Genomic DNA, 18,716 nt, shown 5'->3' with positions numbered 1-18,716 from the left:
TGCCATACACTAAATATATATCTTTTGCAAAATTAACCATAAATCAGAATCGTATAAGGTATACCAGAGTAGTAAGGTAGAAATTTCATCAATGGAGCTCGTTGACATTCTTTTTCATTGTGATATAGCATTCGTATACATTGTAGTTGGAACAATGTGTTTCCCACGAAGACTTGCTTTAAGGTCATCGATTAACGGTGTCCATGACTACGAAATGACCAGAAAAACTGTTCTACAATTGTATTTGGAATTTGGGGACAGTGTCTTCCACAGAGACATTCTTTTAATCCAAATTGATATTCTCAGCCTCCTCTTCAACAGACTTTGTGTTCCCGTCGTCGTGGTGATCAGACTGACGACACCACTTACGCCCAACTGAGAGTGCTATCACTAGAATTGTGGCAAGCATCATCAATGACCCCGAGATGAAAAATATTGGATTATATGAATGGACTGTGTCATAAACCAATCCTACAAAAAATAACAACAGATAGTAATTTTAAGTGAAATTACCATAAATGATTGCTTTGTGCATTTTGAGAAAGGCAACTTTAAAAAATCGTTAGACGTGGGAGCATCTATCTATCTATCTATCTATCTATCTATCTATCTATCTATCTATCTAAACTACTCAAACAGCCTAAATCCAGTACACGTAATATTCAAAATGCGCTGAGCAAGAAGCACACAGATGTTTCAAATGCCCTTCTAAAGAGGTTATTCTCAATGCCTTTCTTTAATTCACCATACGCGGGTGACTGAGGAGAGTTAAAAGAGACACATTTCTTCGAAATTTGTAAAAACTTGGTTTCTGTTACAAGATGTAAAAGTATTTTACTATGCTTACCTGAAAGTGGCAATGCTACTGTGTCACCAATTCCCATAAATAGCATCGATAATCCAAACATACCCGCAAAGTCATTGGGTTCTACCATATCTTTTATCACCACAGCAGAAATTGGTATAAATATTCCCTGGCAAGGCCCCAACCCTGCACAACTGACTGCCATGCAGATGTAACTTTCACAAGCAGCCAACATGTGTGTAAATGCTCCATAACAACCCATGCTCATCGCTAATACATTTAACGGAGAAATGAATCTTTTGTCTACAACCCAGCCATGTGCCAATCTTCCAACTATAACGCTAAATCCAAAGATAGACATCAAGGTACTTGCATTCAAGGCAGGTACACCATGGTTGATTGCTAATGAAATCATATACATCAGGTTTGCCTGGATACAGTAACCAAGCAAAAGTTGACTAACAAGGAACAAATTTAGTGTGGGATATTTTCTAAGTAAATGAAAACCGAAAACTTCACAGAGACGTGTACATATAATTTTGTGATTATTTCCAGGACTATTGCTATTTGATCGAGTATGCGCGAGTGGTTTTATCAGTGCGGTTGAAACAAATATATTAGTATAAATTCCTGCAAAAATTAGCATTGCACCACGCCAACCATACATATCAATGAGGAATTGTCCTAATGGTGGAATTACTATAATACCAACACTGGCACCAGTATACGCTATACTAGAAGCCAACGCGTGACGTTTCCTAAAGTATGAGCTAAGTATTGTGGGCGAGGCAACACAAGAGACACCAACTGCAACTCCTAAAATTGAAGAAGAGATAGAGAGAGAAAATGCTTAATGTTGTTAGTACTTTATAGGCAAGTCTAGGTTTAGTATGTTGTTGGTCGTTCATCGTACCTGTCTGTTCTTCAAATGCAAATCACATTTGATATTTATGTTATGATGTTAAACATAGACCCTTCAAATCGTGCCATGTTGGGTCTTTAGTGCGAATTAAACATGACAATTAATAACTGTCAGCAGTTTTCTGTTTCCACGAAACATGACTTAACAAACAAACTCATTATTGACATTTGTCACATAACGTCTCATTGCTATGATTCCTTGTCATGGTTGAACGGAGAATACGTTTCAGAAAGGGTACACTGGTCACAAAAACCTTTTTGTCAAAAATGATTTCAATTCAGCACGGGGCTATCAAAATACATTTGGAGACCGAAAGAAAGTGGTCAACAATACAGCAATAATTAGGCCATTATCTCCGGCAGTTTACACCAATAAGAGAAAATGGTGTAATCTGTGTTTAACTGAAATACTGTGTATTATCAAGTATGATAAGAGCAAATTTCTCAACAAGAGATCTGAACTGATTTCAAAATGTAGACATAACAAATTAAGAGGCTTAACAAGGATATGTTCGACGTAAAAAAATGGGTAGTAATGATAGTACTGAGGTATGTGAACTAGTTGGTGTCCACATTTTTAACACCCTTCTCAAAAAGAAATACCGTAAAGATGATATTGGATTATACAGAGAAGACGGCCTGACTGTCTTCAAAAATATATCAGGGAGGAAGGCAGAAAGAATGAAGAAAGATATCACCAAGAATTTCAATGATGCCGGCTTGAAAATAACAAGACTGATTTGAAGATTGTCAACTACCCTGAGTATCAAATCTTACAAGCGGAAAGTACTACCCATATAGAAAACAGAATGACCACCCAGTTTATGTTCACTCTAAATCGACCAATCCGCCATATAATCATTAGGCGTCTTCCTGCAACAATAAGCAAGAGGCTACCTGACATTTCCTGTAATGAAAGTGTGTTCAAATCTGCGGCCTCACCCTATACAGAAGCACTCAAAACTAGATGCTTACATATATTATTAAGGGTGGTGAAAGGTAAAAAGAGAGAGAATAAACGATCGAAAAAATACCATCTTGTTTAACCCACCATTATACTGTACAGTAAAAACGTCAAAGCAAACATCAGAAACTAATTACTCGACCTAATTGACAGGTAGTTCCCGAACTCCTGAAGAAAAGCAACGAATAAAGTCTGTAACTACAGGAACAAGGACATGTGCCGCCTCAGAGCAAAATGTCTAGCTAGTACATCATATACAGTGCTAATCAGCTGTGACTATAAACATCAACACACAGCGTCTAGTTACATTCATAAAGTCTAGACAATTAATAGCCATATTCCGACTGTGACATATATATATATATTAACATTGCATGCATTGATGTGATAGTGATGTTCATTGAACAAATCGCGTTTGAGAAAACCTCAAGAACATACGCCAAGTTAACATGCGGTTCAGTGTTACAACTTAGCTAGATCTTGTTCATTTTTATATTTAATGTACTTTATTGGATAACACATCACACACATGAACACAGGGCAGGCAAAAAATTAAACTTCGTTATATCCACTACAGAGTTTAAATTACAATGAAGCAACAATAGGTAAAGTATGTTAAAAATCTTCCTGTTTTGCACTGTGCCCTTTCTCACTGAAATATAGTCACTGTGTTCTAATTACTGTACCCCTAATTTTAATATGTAAACATTGGTCTTTCATTTTTTTCAACTTAAAATTATTAAGAGCTTTTTTATAGATAATAACAATATGATTCAATAAATTGGACCAAATTTTCTCTCCTAAAATAATTTGCTCAGATGAAGGGTTTCTTCTACAATTCAAAACATTACCTAAGTACTAACCAGGTTAGTCCAGATGGCTTTCACAAATTCACAATCAACAAACAGGTGTATCAAAGTCTCAGATGTTCTATGACAAAATGTACAAGAGTACTCGTCTGTATTCACTAAAAGATGACTTCATCTTGAAAAGCATAGAATTTGTATGGGAAATGTTGTGACTTACTTTCCATTGAAATTCACAAATGGTAACATTTCTTGTTCTTAATTATCCGAGTGCTTTGTTATGCATTATAAAACATTGTGTATGTATGTGTTTGTGTCTATCTGTCTCTCTATCTGTCTGTGTCAGTGCGTGCATGTACAGACAGACAGACAGACAGACAGACAGACAGACAGACAGACAGAAAGAAAGAAAGAAAGAAAGAAAGAAAGAAAGAAAGAAAGAAAGAAAGAAAGAAAGAAAGAAAGAAAGAAAGAAAGAAAGAAAGAAAGAAAGAAAGAAAGAAAGAAAGAAAAAGACGTACACTTACCTAGCAATACTCCATGGGAGAAATACAAGAATTCTAAGCTTGGAGCAAATGTATTTGCAATTAAGCCGATAGTACCAATGATACCACCAGCTAACATTGTCAACCTTTCACCAAATTTACGGACAAAGTATCCTGCTACAGGACCTGAAGAAGGTAATGATACAATAAAAATAATGTATATGGGTTAAAAGGTAGGGGAAAATATTGCATTTGTCTATTTATGGATGAGTTTTTAACGTCAATATGAAACAAGATTTGATTTTAAAACACGTCAATCTCGATGTTGGTTAAGGTTTCATTGAAGGTAGTCAGGCTTTACAACATTTCACTTTCTTTTCTTTCTTATTTTTTACACTTAAAACTAGTAAGCATGAAAAAAGAACGTCGACTCTTAACGCGAAAAATCTTATTAACATTGTTACATTTGATTGTGTCCATATGGGATACATCGATTAAATTTACAATTAATATTTTATACGTTTTAAACTAAATGCATTCCCTAAGGGCAAAATCATAGATTCTTGGGCCAACCCACACTGTTGGAATACACAATTCTGAACAACAGATAAAGACTGCATTCTAAAGGTATTGCCTAATTATCAAAATGTTAATATACAAGAAAATTCAAATAGCACTTTTTAGCATACTCAACTTGCCATAATGGCATATTCTTTTCACACAAACACAGACACAGAGACACAGACGGACACAAACACACATATACACAGATGCGCGAGCATGGATATATATATATATATATATATATATATATATATATATATATATATATATATATATATATATATATATATATATGTGTGTGTGTGTGTGTGTGTGTGTGTGTGTGTGTGTGTATATATATATATATATATATATATATATATATATATATATATATATATATATATATATATATATATATATATATATATATATATATATATATATATATATATAACTCGGTGAGTATCAATCTGCTAAGACAGTGCTCTATACCGCAGTGGCAGAGCCTAATAGTTTTGGTAGTACTGGAACTCTTTCTTGAATGCAACTCGGAGTTTCACGCATAGTGCGATCGTCAGACAACAGATGTAACCAAGGTACGCCTATTTGGTAAGGTTTTCTTTGTAGGGAGTTGCCTGACGATCGCACTATGCGTGAAACTCCGAGTTACAACCAAGAAAGAGTTCCAGTACTACCAAAACTATATATATATATATATATATATATATATATATATATATATATATATATATATATATATATATATATATATATATATATATATATATATATATATAGCACTTTTTAGCCTACTCAACTTGCCATAATGGCATTTTCTTTTCACACAAACACAGACACACAGAGACATAGACGGACACACACACACACTGACGTGCGAGCGTGCATATATATATATATATATATATATATATATATATATATATATATATATATATATATATATATATATATATATATATATATATATATACAAATATTATTGTACCTGCAATAGATGCCGTGGCTCCTGATATTGCAATGACCATGGATGTAGAAGTAGCACTCTCTCCAAAATAGTTCAGTAAGGCAATAAAAAACACTCCCATAGAGGCATAAAATCCAATGTTTAAAAGGCAAGCTACATGGGTACTTAATACAATTACCCAACCCCAGCCACCATCAGGCTCTGTTCCCTCTTCCATCGTTGATGAAGAGCAGACCGTGGCAAGAGGTGAAGTTAAATTGAGATGTAACCAAGGTACGCCTATTTGGTAAGGTTTTCTTTCTTTTGTTCCACGCTGTCTGCGAACCTCAGCAGCCTTGAAATTTGCCTGAAAGTATGCAACAGTATCCTTAGGTTAGTTGTAGAAATGTCGATTCAAATTGAAAATGTCTGCTGTTTTAGATACGGGAACATCCGATCATGTTGACTTATGTTTTTATAACTTAGCAACTTCGTTTCTTCATGATTGTAAACAACGCCATCTATCATGTAGTAAACAAAGTCGCGAGTTTGCTCACAGCTTATCAAAATATGTTGTGTGTATTGGTTCGAATTTTAGTAATTTTAGAAGATCTCTCCGTTATTAGCCACTGAATCCTCTGGGTGGCACTTTTTATCATGAACTGGTTGACCCTTATTTCTGTGATGTAATGACATGACTTTAAAAAATCATCGCCTTCTGAGGCCGAAAATCACAACGTCCGTGGTGGTAAAACTCCGACATCACCAGCGTGTATCAATCTTATTAGAATCCAATGTAGTGTACACTTTGCACTTTATCTTTGGCTGTTACGTTTACTGTCGTTTGTTCTTTTGTGAGCTCTCTTTACATACATCATTTACCATGCAGTGAATCAATTGTTATCTAAAGTGTAAGGAGAGGGATGTGTTTCACAGGGGTGAAGGGGAAACAACATGGATATTAGGGATACATATGGTGAAGTGGGGATGTTGACCTAGGTCCCAATAATATCAGTAGAGCACCCATCTATTGTCTTGTAGTTCTGGCTTTCAGGCCTGCCAATTAACTAATGTAGGAAACGAATTATGCTTTTTAGATTACTGAAATTGTGAATGTGGCATCAAGTCCTTACCATTGATTCTGGGACTTGTCCTTTTTCATCTCTGACAGCATTTTAACTCATGTTTATTATTGAAATATTTAAACAGGGGAGCATCATGTTTTAAAGACACGAAAAACGTGCCTCACTTTTGTTCAATGATGTCTTGATATGTAATACATTCATATTCACATTCATATATTGATCACTCTTGATTTCCCTGGAAATCATCATCAGCATGGGGTAGTGGCGGTACATATAAAGCACTGATCACTCCATCCTTGACCAAGTGGTTCTTCTTCTGAACACGATCTGTTACGAGTCAACTGATGCATTCAGATCAGGTCATGTATAATGCATACCTCTGCCACACTGTTCAAGTGTGACTGGGGGCAAGGGTTAGTTTCCCTTATACCTGTCTTCATTTTGCTACGAAAAACAAGCCAAGCCTCGAAAGGACAGATCTCAACGGAAACGATGTATCTGTGGCCTACAATCTAACATCAGAGAACTTGCAAACCTATGCATGGAGAAAGTACCAACCATTGTCATAATAGTGAAAACTTTCCTTGACTCAGCTGTCCAAGATGGTGCTGACTGCATTACAATCCCAAGTTATACCGTGTGCTGCCGGAAAGACAGGACTGGAACATCAGGAGGTGGTATTGCTGTATATTGCTTAGAAGGAGTTGTCCTCCACCATGACCCACTAAGATATCTTAAAGACCTGGAACTTATTTGGCTTTCAGTAACTCGTCAATCCCAGAAGTTACTTGTAGGAGCTGTATACTGACCATCCAGTGCTAATAATGACATCATTGACTACTTAGACTCTAACACCATGTTAAAGTTTGGAGTTCACTCTGTCAGGCTTGTGGGTGACTTCAATGTACACCATGAAGACTGGCTAGGAAGCCATAGCACAAACACTGCTGGATGCCGGACACTTCAGCTTGCTAATTACCTTGGCTTGGAACAAATAGTAAACGATCAAACAACAGGGGACCAAATCCTTGACCTTGTTCTCACAGATTTACCTGCTTCTTCCACTACTTTTTACATCTGTGATGCCATGGACCTATACATTCCTAGCAAAACATCGTCATAAAGACGGGTGACAAAGCTTGGTTCAATGACAAATGCAAGAGGGCTGCAAGAAAGAAATGCCGAATTTGTCGTCAGCTTAAACAGGACAACACAACTGCCAACAAGGAGAAATTTACTAAAGCAAGACAATCTTACAACATGCATGGCAGAGTAAGAGGCTAGAAGGAACTACAACACCAAACTCAAAGAGGACCTTACCAACAACAACAATCTTAGCAGTAAGAAGTGGTGGAAGAGTTGATAACTCACTTGCTGGCAGAGCTGCTCACTCTGATATTCTAGTCATCATTCATGATGATGTTGCCCACATCACAACAGGGGGGGAAAGCTGAAGTGTTCTGCAAGGCCTTTGCAGAGAAATGCCATCTACCAGATGCAGGTGCTACTGCCCAAACATCTTGACCAATCCACAGCTATTATTAACACCATCTCCAAGCCTAAGATCATCAAAAGACTGTTGAAACAGCTTGCACCCGACAAAGCAACTGGCCCTGAACAAATTCTCGCCAGAGTCCTCAAAGAGTGCAGCACGGAACTTGCAAGTCCCCTGTGTCGCCTTTTCAATCTATGCTTCTCATGTGGAGTATTTCTGAGCCAGTGGAAAACAGCCACTGTCTCACCTATCCATAAAAGGGACACCAGATCTGACCCTTCAGAGTACCGGCCCATATCAATCGCTGCTCTGTATTATCAGCAAAGTCATGGAAGCAGTAGTCAACAAACAACCACAAAGCTACATGTTTCAGAACAACCTGATATCTAGCAGAAAGTTTGGTTTCAGACCAGGCCACAACACAGCAGATCTTCTCACGATTCTCTCATAGAAATGGAACAATACCTTGGACAAACGAGAAGAGGTACATGTTATAGCTTTGGATATAAAAGGAGCTTTTGACAAGGTGTGGCACAATGGACTTCGAGCCAAACTCGTGTCCAAGGGTGTCTCTGGAAACCTGTCTAGATGGTTACAGAGTTACCTACCTGAGAGATCAATTACAGTTGTCTTGTCAGGCCAGGACTCAGAAGCGCCCTTCACCAATGCTTCCATGCCTCAGGGATCTATACTTCGGCAACTTCTGTTCTCTATCTTCATTGATGATCTCGTAGATGTGTGTGAGAACAAACTCTACCTGTATGCTGACGACTAAACACTGTATGCTCCTATACCCTCACTTAAGGACAGAAACGAAGTTGCAGTTAGTCTCAACAGAGGTCTTGATGGGATGAAATCTTGGGCTGATGGATGGAAGGTCACATTTGAGCCAACAAAGTGTAATAATATCAAGAAAGCGAACCCCATCCAAATTGAATGTGTACTTTGGAGACTGTCAGCTAGCTGCGAAGGTCGAGCATGAAATTCTAGATGTAATCATCAACAGCAAGATTGCTTGGTCCAAACACATCTCATCCATTACCACCAGAGCTGGACAGAAACTTGGCGCTTTGAGAAAAGTATCCAACAAGCTTGATCCCATAGGCAGAGCAACGGTATACAAAGCAGTGTCATGGAATATGCATCTCTGTGTCGGATAAATGTTTCATTACCTACCCTCAGCCAACTCGACAACATCCAGAAGAAGGCACTCAAGATCATAGGTGTTGAAGAAGCCACTGCCTGCACTCAATTTTCCATCTAGCTAGTCTAACCCATAGACGACAGATTGCTGCAGTGATGTCAGTACTGTACAAAATGCACACCAGGCAGTGCCCAACAGATCTGTATACCATGCTTCCTCCTCCACTGGATAGACGACGTGTAACTCGGTCTAGTACACCCATGCCAGACCATGCACTCATCATCTCAGTTGCTAGAACCTACTCACTGGGCAAAAGCTTCATCCATTTGGCTGTCCGGATATGGAACAGTCTTCCTGATTATGTTGCTGGGGACATCTCTGGCACTGGTCTCCAAGCCTTCAAAGGCCGGTCGCATGGTTTCCTTCTCACTGGGCTATTACTGATGGCTCTTTTTATTTTCTTCATTTTAGCTGCAGTGAATCATTTGATTGGCCTACTGGAGCACTTATGTTCTGCTGGGTTATTTGTTCACATGTGCATATTATATACAAAAATGGGGGCTGCTGTAGGGGACAAATGTCCCCTCCCATGGTGAAAACATTTTGAAAAATGTAGACATGCAGGAGACCAGACCATATACATAATTCAAAGCCCTAGCTTACATGACTGTGTTCTTTAATACCTTCTTTAACAATTTTACTCTCTGTGCATATATTACTCGCCTCATTCTGATTTAAAGCACAGGCTGACAGACAGACAGACAGACAGACAGACAGACAGAACAATGTCTTGCTATCACCCTCATCAGTCATGTGTCACATAGGTAAAAAAAACTTGTTGCACGCTGCAAGAAAAAATGTTCAAATTTACATATGCTTAAACGACAACACCCAAGATTTAATTTCATTTCATCAAAAAGTCACAAATCAAGAACTTTCAGAATCCCCCCCCCCCTTCTTTTGGTGCCCCTCTCTCCATATTCTCTTCTTGCATGCCCCCAGTACTGCATTCTGCTTGTTATTCAATACATTGCTAGATTGATAAGCTATAGAGTGTGTTTACAGACATTTATGAAATTAGTATACTGACTTACTTTAGTGTGTGATGTCGTTAAAACAATGATATGAAGTAATCGATCACTGTTCCCGACCTAAGGTTCTTGACGGCCTCAAATGCGCAGACTCGAACTAATACAGAATGGCCACTGTACAGTCAAAGTCTGCCACAAAATTCATTCATCGACTCTTCAACAAAATAGTATTGACAAATGAGGCACCTCCACCTGCATAAAACTATGATGACCAAGTTCATTAGCTGAAATGTTTTGTTTACATGTCAAAAGGGGTTGCCTTATATAAATTCCTGTGGCATAATCTAATAGTGCGCTTGATAATTGTAAATGTACGCTGTGATCTATCACAATAGTGCAAAATAACTTATGGTGGGAAAACACTCACCAGATATTTCGCTGATTTTATGGGCTACAATCCGTTAAATAACATGAATTCTCTGGATAGACGTGGTTACATATCTTGCTTGAGTAACTACATATGTAAAAGTGTCGAGTCGAGATGTATTACAATTAGGTTGAACCATATAAAGGCGAGGTTCCCCTCCACTGCCTACTCGTGAACTTAGTTCTTATACATCTAGGTCCAAGGGTCAGAATACAAATAATTGACAACAAAAATCTTAAATAAACATTCTCATGTACACGTCAGAGGTCAGGTCTTTCAATGATCACACCTAAAGTGCCATAACCTTGACAAACATGTCAAATGAACTCTGCTTTACAAATTACCGCCTCCATTGAATTAATCATTAACCATACACGAAATGTTTTATATAGGGTCTGTGAATGACCAATGAATCCACTGTAAAGTAATCGCATTCATATTTATTCAGCATGTATGGTCTAATCAAGCATATTTCATCCTTATATAGTTTCTCTCTGTGTGTTTGCTCGACATGCAGGCGAATTTTAGAAATAAAATGAAAAGCGTCAAGGTTATTCGACTTCGAAATGTCAAAATTTGAGCATTTTCTGCCATGTTGAGCCTCATTCACCTAGGGAATTGTTAATTATGTTGGTACTAGACCAGCATAAGTGACATTTACTTTAAACTGAGTGACTTCTAAGAAAATGAGGACATGTTGAGTGAAAATCAAATGATAACATCTTACACAATGTCTACTTTTCGATGAATACCCCAAAGTATGTTCCGTGAAGTTTGCGTGATCTCTTAATTTTATCACATTATAAGCCTGTACAACGACATGATCTCGAAGTTTAATATTGGAGATACTATACTTTGTCATGTTGGGATTTCTATCGCCTATTATCTATAATTCAAGTTATTATTTCAAACAACTTTATAGTTCAAACTACGTTTTAGCCTCAGCATTAGCATTTTCATCGGGTATATTTCGGCTAAGTTGTTTCCTGCACTTCATAATGTAGCACACAGGTCACGTTCCGTATATGTGAACCCACATTCCATTCATTCAAACCTGGCACAAAGCTGTATATGTAAACCAATATTTAATTGACATCTGGCATAAAGGTGGCGTTCTGTGTATGTATACGAATAGTTCATTCAAATCTGACACAAAGGTGACATTCCGTATATGTATACCAATATTTCATTGAAATCTACCACAAAGGTGATATTTCGAAATTGCTCAGTCAATTCTAATAGAATGACATTTGTTATGGGAATTAAATGATGTACAACAGCGTAATAGAGTGCATACAGATTCGATTCTATCGTATTTTAACTGGTGAATATCTCTTTAATCCAGGACAAAGGTTATTATTCATAAACAGGGAACTATGACGATTGCTTTTGGTGTTTTATTTGTTAACTTATTTTGTACCAAATTGCAGCTATTTACTCAGCAAATCAACAATCTGTATAAATAACTATCGTGATAAACAGAGACCCAATATTTAAAATATTTCCACTGATATTATCCATGTATATAATCTTTTCATCGCTAGTACTAGATTAAATCTAAATCCTGACTTTCAGGGTTCCATATTACATATCACGATACTGTCATACACTAAATATAAATTCTGCTAAATTATGTATAACTCCGAATTGTATAAGTTATAGCTGAGTATTAATGTAGAAATTTCAGCTATCGTGTTCTTTGACAATCTCTGTTATTATTAAATAGCTAGAAAATACATTCGTATACATTTGTAGTTGGGACAGTGTTTCCCACGAAGACTTCTTATAACTCATCGGTTAATGTTGACCATGACTATGAAATGGCCAGAAAAATATTGTACATTTGTAACAGGGAGATATTCCTTTAATCCAAATTGATATTCTCAATCTCCCCTTCACCAGACTTTGTGTTCCCGTCGTCATTGTCATCAGACTGACAACACCACTTACGTCCAACTGAGAGTATTATCAACAGAATTCTGGCAAGCATCATCAATGACCCCGAGATGAAATATATCGGATTGGGTAAATGGACTGTCTCATAAACCAATCCTACAAAAGACAACATTGTTAGTATATTATTCTTGAGCGAAACTACTACTATAATGATTGCTTTGTGCATTTTGAGAAAGACAACTTTAAGAAAAACGTCTAGAATTAGACGTGTAGGCATCTGCATATATATATATATATATATATATATATATATATATATATATATATATATATATATATATATATATATATATATATATACAATGAATTACCTAAAGAGCCTGAATCCAGTACGTAATCTTCAATATGTTTTGAACAAGTAAACACACAGAATCAAATGCCCTTCTAAAGAGGTTATTCTCAATGTCTTTCCTCAAAAGTTAAAATAGATAAAGTTCGAAATCCAAAAAAACTTGACTTTCGATACAAGGTGTATTATGCTTACCTGAAAGTGGCAATGCTACTGTTTCACCAATCCCCATAAACAGCATCGATAAGCCAAACATACCAGCAAAGTCATTGGGTTCTACCATATCGTTTACCACAGCAGATATTGGCATAAATATTCCCTGGCAAAGCCCCAACCCTGCACAGCTGACTGCCATACAGATGTAACTTTTACAAGCAGCCAGCATGTATGTAAATGCTCCAAAACAACTCATGCTTATTGCCAATACATTTAACGGAGAAATGAATCTTTTGTCTACAACCCAGCCGTGTGGCAATCTTCCAACTATCATGCTAGATCCAAAGACAGACATCAAGGTGCATGCATTCATGGCAGGTACACCATGATTGATAGCTAGCGGAATCATATAAATCATGTTTACCTGGAAATTGTAATCGAGAAATAGTTGACTGACGAGGAACAAATTTATGGTTGGATATTTTCTAAGTAAATGAAAACCGAAAACTCTACAGCAACTTATACAAGTAACTTTGTGGTTATTTCTAGACCGACTATTGCTGTTAGATTGGGTATGCACAACTGGTTTTATCAGTGCAGCTGAATCAAATATATTAGTATAAATTCCTGCAAAAATTAGCATGGCACCACGCCAACCATACATATCAATGACGAATTGTCCTAATGGTGGAATTACCATAACACCAACACTGGCACCAGTGAACGCTATACCTGTTTATCTTTTTATCTCTCTTACATGATGTTAAACTGTAGACCCTTCATGTTGTCGCTTTAAGTCTTTGCTTTCAATTCAAAATAGTACCTATGGCGTTGTACCACAACTGTATCGCTTATGTGTTATTTTTATTTGAACAAACCTTCATTGATCAGAAGACATAGTTCCCCAACTGGTGTGTTATTGAGCAAATTTGAAAAGTGTCTCTAGATACGAACCCTCACAATTTTTTGACCAATTTTTTATTTGATCTTGAATACGGAGGTCAAAGTCAAAGGTCGAGATATAAAAAGAAAAGTTGACATTTGGGGTTTAGACATTTAAATGGTCTATTTGTGGATTCAACTTCTTGATTTAATGTAGTACGAAAAAAATGATTTCATTTCACTTTTTAAAACGTTTGTCAAGGTCAAAGTTAATGGTTTCATTCGAAAGTTCATAATTTTGATAATGTGAGGGCAGACACTTCAGTGATGTCCCTAGTTATCAACCTGTTGGAGTTAACTGGCAAAATATAGCTATTTTGCTATACAGGTCAAGTCACGAATAGTGACTTGCATATTCCCTCTCATAGTCAAACCCGTTAAAATGTTATCACTTGAAATGTTTAATTGGAAAAACTATGTAGATAACCCAAACTTTGCTATTTGATTCAGTCGTAAGACAAAATGACTGCATATGTCTCACATGGTATTTTACCTTTGTGCCAGGTTTGGTTGAAATCAGTTAGTGAATACCAGAGATATCAGGGTGAATGCACACACGGATGGATGGCCAGATGGACAGACAGACAGACCAAACCCAATAGCCGTTGTGTGCTAAAAATGTTTATATTCATCATAATTTTACTGTTGTCATTGGCAGCATCTTCATTGCTTGGTCAGTTTTGTCAATTCTGTGAATGTTTATTCACTTGCCTAACCACCTATGTGGTTATTTTTCACCATACATCACCGTTTCCCTATTGCTATGGATATGGTCTTGTTGCTAGGCAGTTGTGTATATTTATCATACTGCCTAACCAGCCGTATTTGTATCTTTATACATGTAATATACACAATCATTTAGCAGTTGTATATATATATATATATATATATATATATATATATATATATATATATATATATATATATATATATATATATATATGTGTGTGTGTGTGTGTGTGTGTGTGTGTGTGTGTGTGTGTGTGTGTGTGTGTCCTTTTTGGAATGTCCGTCCACTTGTCTATTAATCCCTTTTGTTATATTTGCAATACCCATAATCATTTGATTTCTATGGTAGTGATTGCAACCTGATGTTTAATGTGTATCAAACAGTCACACATCAAGAACTTTCAGAATTTTCGGTTTACTGACCTAAGTGATGTCATTAGTAATAGGCCATTGAAATAACGATACGAAATAAAGGAACCATGTTCGTGACCTAAGGTTCTTGACAGCTTCAGCCGCACATACTTGAAAAAATAAAGATGGCCGTTGCACAATCAAAGTCTGCTACAAAATGTATTCAGCAAAATAATATTGACACCTCCACCTGCACATAATTATGACGGCGGAGTACATTTATGAGCTGTACGGCTGTAGCTGAAATGTTTTCTTTACATTTGGACAGGAGCTGCCTTATTACATATAAAGTCCTGTGGCATACATCGACCAGTGGAAGTATCACCCACATCCATGATCTACTGCATTTGATACTTGTAAGGTGTTATCACAATTAGAAAATAAATTGAAGTAGGAATCCACCACTATTTTGCTGATTTAATGGATTACGAACCGTTAAAATAACAAAATGAAAGACCAGAATAGATACTGATCTTGCTCTTACTGTAGTTAATATACATATTCAATGGAGTATAGGACACAATGTCGAGTTGCGAGGCAACCTAACGAGGTCAAAACTCCCAATCGAGATCCAAAGGTCACAATAAAAAGTCGACAAAAAGTTATCCATGTAACTTTGAAAAATATTACCATCTTGGCATAAGATAAATCATACTTAAAGAGCCAAAACTATGACAAACATTTCAACTGACCTCAGTGCAATATAAACCATGCTGCTTTATGTACAATTAACACCCACTAATTGCATTTATATACATTTTAAGCATGTATGGTCTATTATTAAAGTAAAGGTCTGATCAAACATTTTTTTTTAAATTCTCAACAAACATGTCACTCAGTCTACTATATACGGCAGCTACTGTTCTTTATATTTAGTGCTTTAGAACAAGTGCAGGGTTCTTAACCCTAATATTGCTAACATATTAAAAGTTCACAACTCTGTATGATATAGTTTGAACAATACTTGTGAAATCCTCAATCTCCAAATGTACTGTAATCACAAATACCACGGAAAAGTTGAACAGGTAACTATACGTGAAATACTCAATCCCAGTATCAAACTATCAAAGATTCAGTCAAATTGTTTATTTCCTCATAAAATCGAACGCGGTTATCCTTCAAGGTTAAATACCTTAAAGTAATATCATTAAAACACGTCACAGACAGAGACAGACAGACATAGATAGATAGATAGATAGATAGATAGATAGATAGATAGATAGATAGATAGATAGATAGATAGATAGATAGATAGATAGATAGATAGATAGATAGATAGATAGACAGACAGACAGACAGACAGACAGACAGACAGACAGACAGACAGACAGACAGACAGACAGACAGACAGACAGACAGACAGACAGACAGACAGACAGACAGACAGACAGACAGATAGATAGATAGATAGATAGATAGATAGATAGATAGATAGATAGATAGATAGATAGATGGAAACGGATGCTAATACCTCAGGGCATTGTTCATCAAAGTTATGACCACAACTTCAAATATACTGAATCAACAGAAAACATGTAATACTTAATGACCTTTTATTTGGTATTTCTTGTTAAAAATTCAGAGAACATATTAATAAAAACGTCGTAAAAACCACTAGCCTCTTTACTTAGAGGTATTTTTGTAAAGGTACTCTTTACGTAGAGGTAGTTTGCTGCTTCACTCAGGAAACATGTACTTTGACTTGTGAGAATGAGAAAAAAATATAGTGCATCTCAATCTGAATTATATATAATTTCAATAACCTGGAAATCACAAAACTTCAATTCACATTTCATTCAAATCTGATACAAAGGGTGATGTTACAATATGTTACATGTAAACCCACATTTCATCCAAATCTAGCACAAACGTGAAGTTCCATTCTCTGTATACACGTACCCCTATTTCATTTAAATGTGATGATCGCAACAGCGTGAAACACTGTGTAACGGCTCCTGTGTGTCTTACTTGATACTGTGTTATTCATATCGCTCTACATACATATGTAATGAACACTGTTTACTCCAGTATAGAAATACTACATATGCTGTTTGTGTGTGTGTGTGTATATATATATATATATATATATATATATATATATATATATATATATATATATATATATATATATATATATATATATATATATATATATAATCTTTTCATTGCTAGTACTAGATTAAATGTAAACATTGACCTTTAGTCACGTTACATATCATGATACTGTTATTCACCAAATATAAATTTTGCTATTAAATAAAGTATAACACAGAGTAGTAAGGTAGATAATGTAATCTATCAATTTCTTTGACGTCCTTTGTTATTGTAAAATAGCTAGAAAATGCATTCGTATACATTTATAGATGGAACACTGTGTGTCACCATGAAGTCTTATTTTAATGTCATCGGTTAATGTTGACCATAACTTTGGAATGGTCTGAAAAAGTCTTGCACACTAATAATTGCGGAGAGTGTCTTCCACAAACACTTTTAATCACAAATTACATCCAAATTGACATTGCCAATCTCCCGTTCTCCAGAATTTGTGCTCCCGTCGTCATTGTGATCAGACTGACAGCAACACTTACGTCCAACTGACAGTATTATCAATAGAATTGCGGCAACCATCATTATCGACCCCGAGATGAAAAATATTGGATTGAATGAATGGACTGTGTCATAAACCAATCCTACAAAAGATAACAGAAGATAGTATTCTTGAGCGAAATTTACCATAATGATTACTTCGTGCCTTTTGAAAAAGACATCTTAAAGAAAAACGTCTAGAATTAGACGTGGGAGCAGCTATATATATATATATCATTTACCATGCGTAGGTGACTGAGCAGAATTAAAGAGTTGCAGTTCCTCGAAATCCGGAAAATGTTGATTTTTTATCCAAGGTGTATGACTATTTTAGAGTGAATTTCACAATACCGTGCAGCATTTCTGTACGATGCAACCACACGGAAACCAATAAGAAACTGGACATGCTACACGTTAAGATAGCAAGATTGAATAAGTGCAGTTTCTTGCTACATTTTGTGTGAGTGAATGAACCAAACATGCCATCTTACAGACATCAAATGAATACCAAAGGACATTTCAATAGTTTATTTTAGTTAAAATACTATTGAAGTCTGACAGATGCAGTTTCCTATTGGTTTCTGTGTGGTTGTATCAAACATAAAAGCTGCGCGTGTACTATGCTTACCTGAAAGTGGCAATGCTACTGTTTGGCCAATCCCCATAAAAAACATCGATAAGCCAAACATACCAGCAAAGTCAACAGGTTCTATCAGATCTTTTATCACCACAGCAGATATTGGTAGAAATATTCCCTGGCAAGGCCCCAACCCTGCACAACTGACTGCCATGCAGATGTAACTTTCACAAGCAGCCAGCATGTATGTAAATGCTCCAAAAAGACCCAAGCTAATTGCTAATACATTTAACGGAGAAATAAATCTTTTGTCTACAATCCAACCTTGTACCAGTCTTCCAACTATCATGCTAAATCCAAAGATAGACATCAAGGTACTTGCATTCAAGTCAGGTAT

The sequence above is a fragment of the Glandiceps talaboti genome, chromosome 1 (assembly GCF_964340395.1).
Source record: "Glandiceps talaboti chromosome 1, keGlaTala1.1, whole genome shotgun sequence".
NCBI lineage: Eukaryota > Metazoa > Hemichordata > Enteropneusta > Spengelidae > Glandiceps > Glandiceps talaboti.
The sequence above is the reverse complement of the archived record's forward strand: the minus strand, read 5'-3'. Positions refer to the sequence as shown.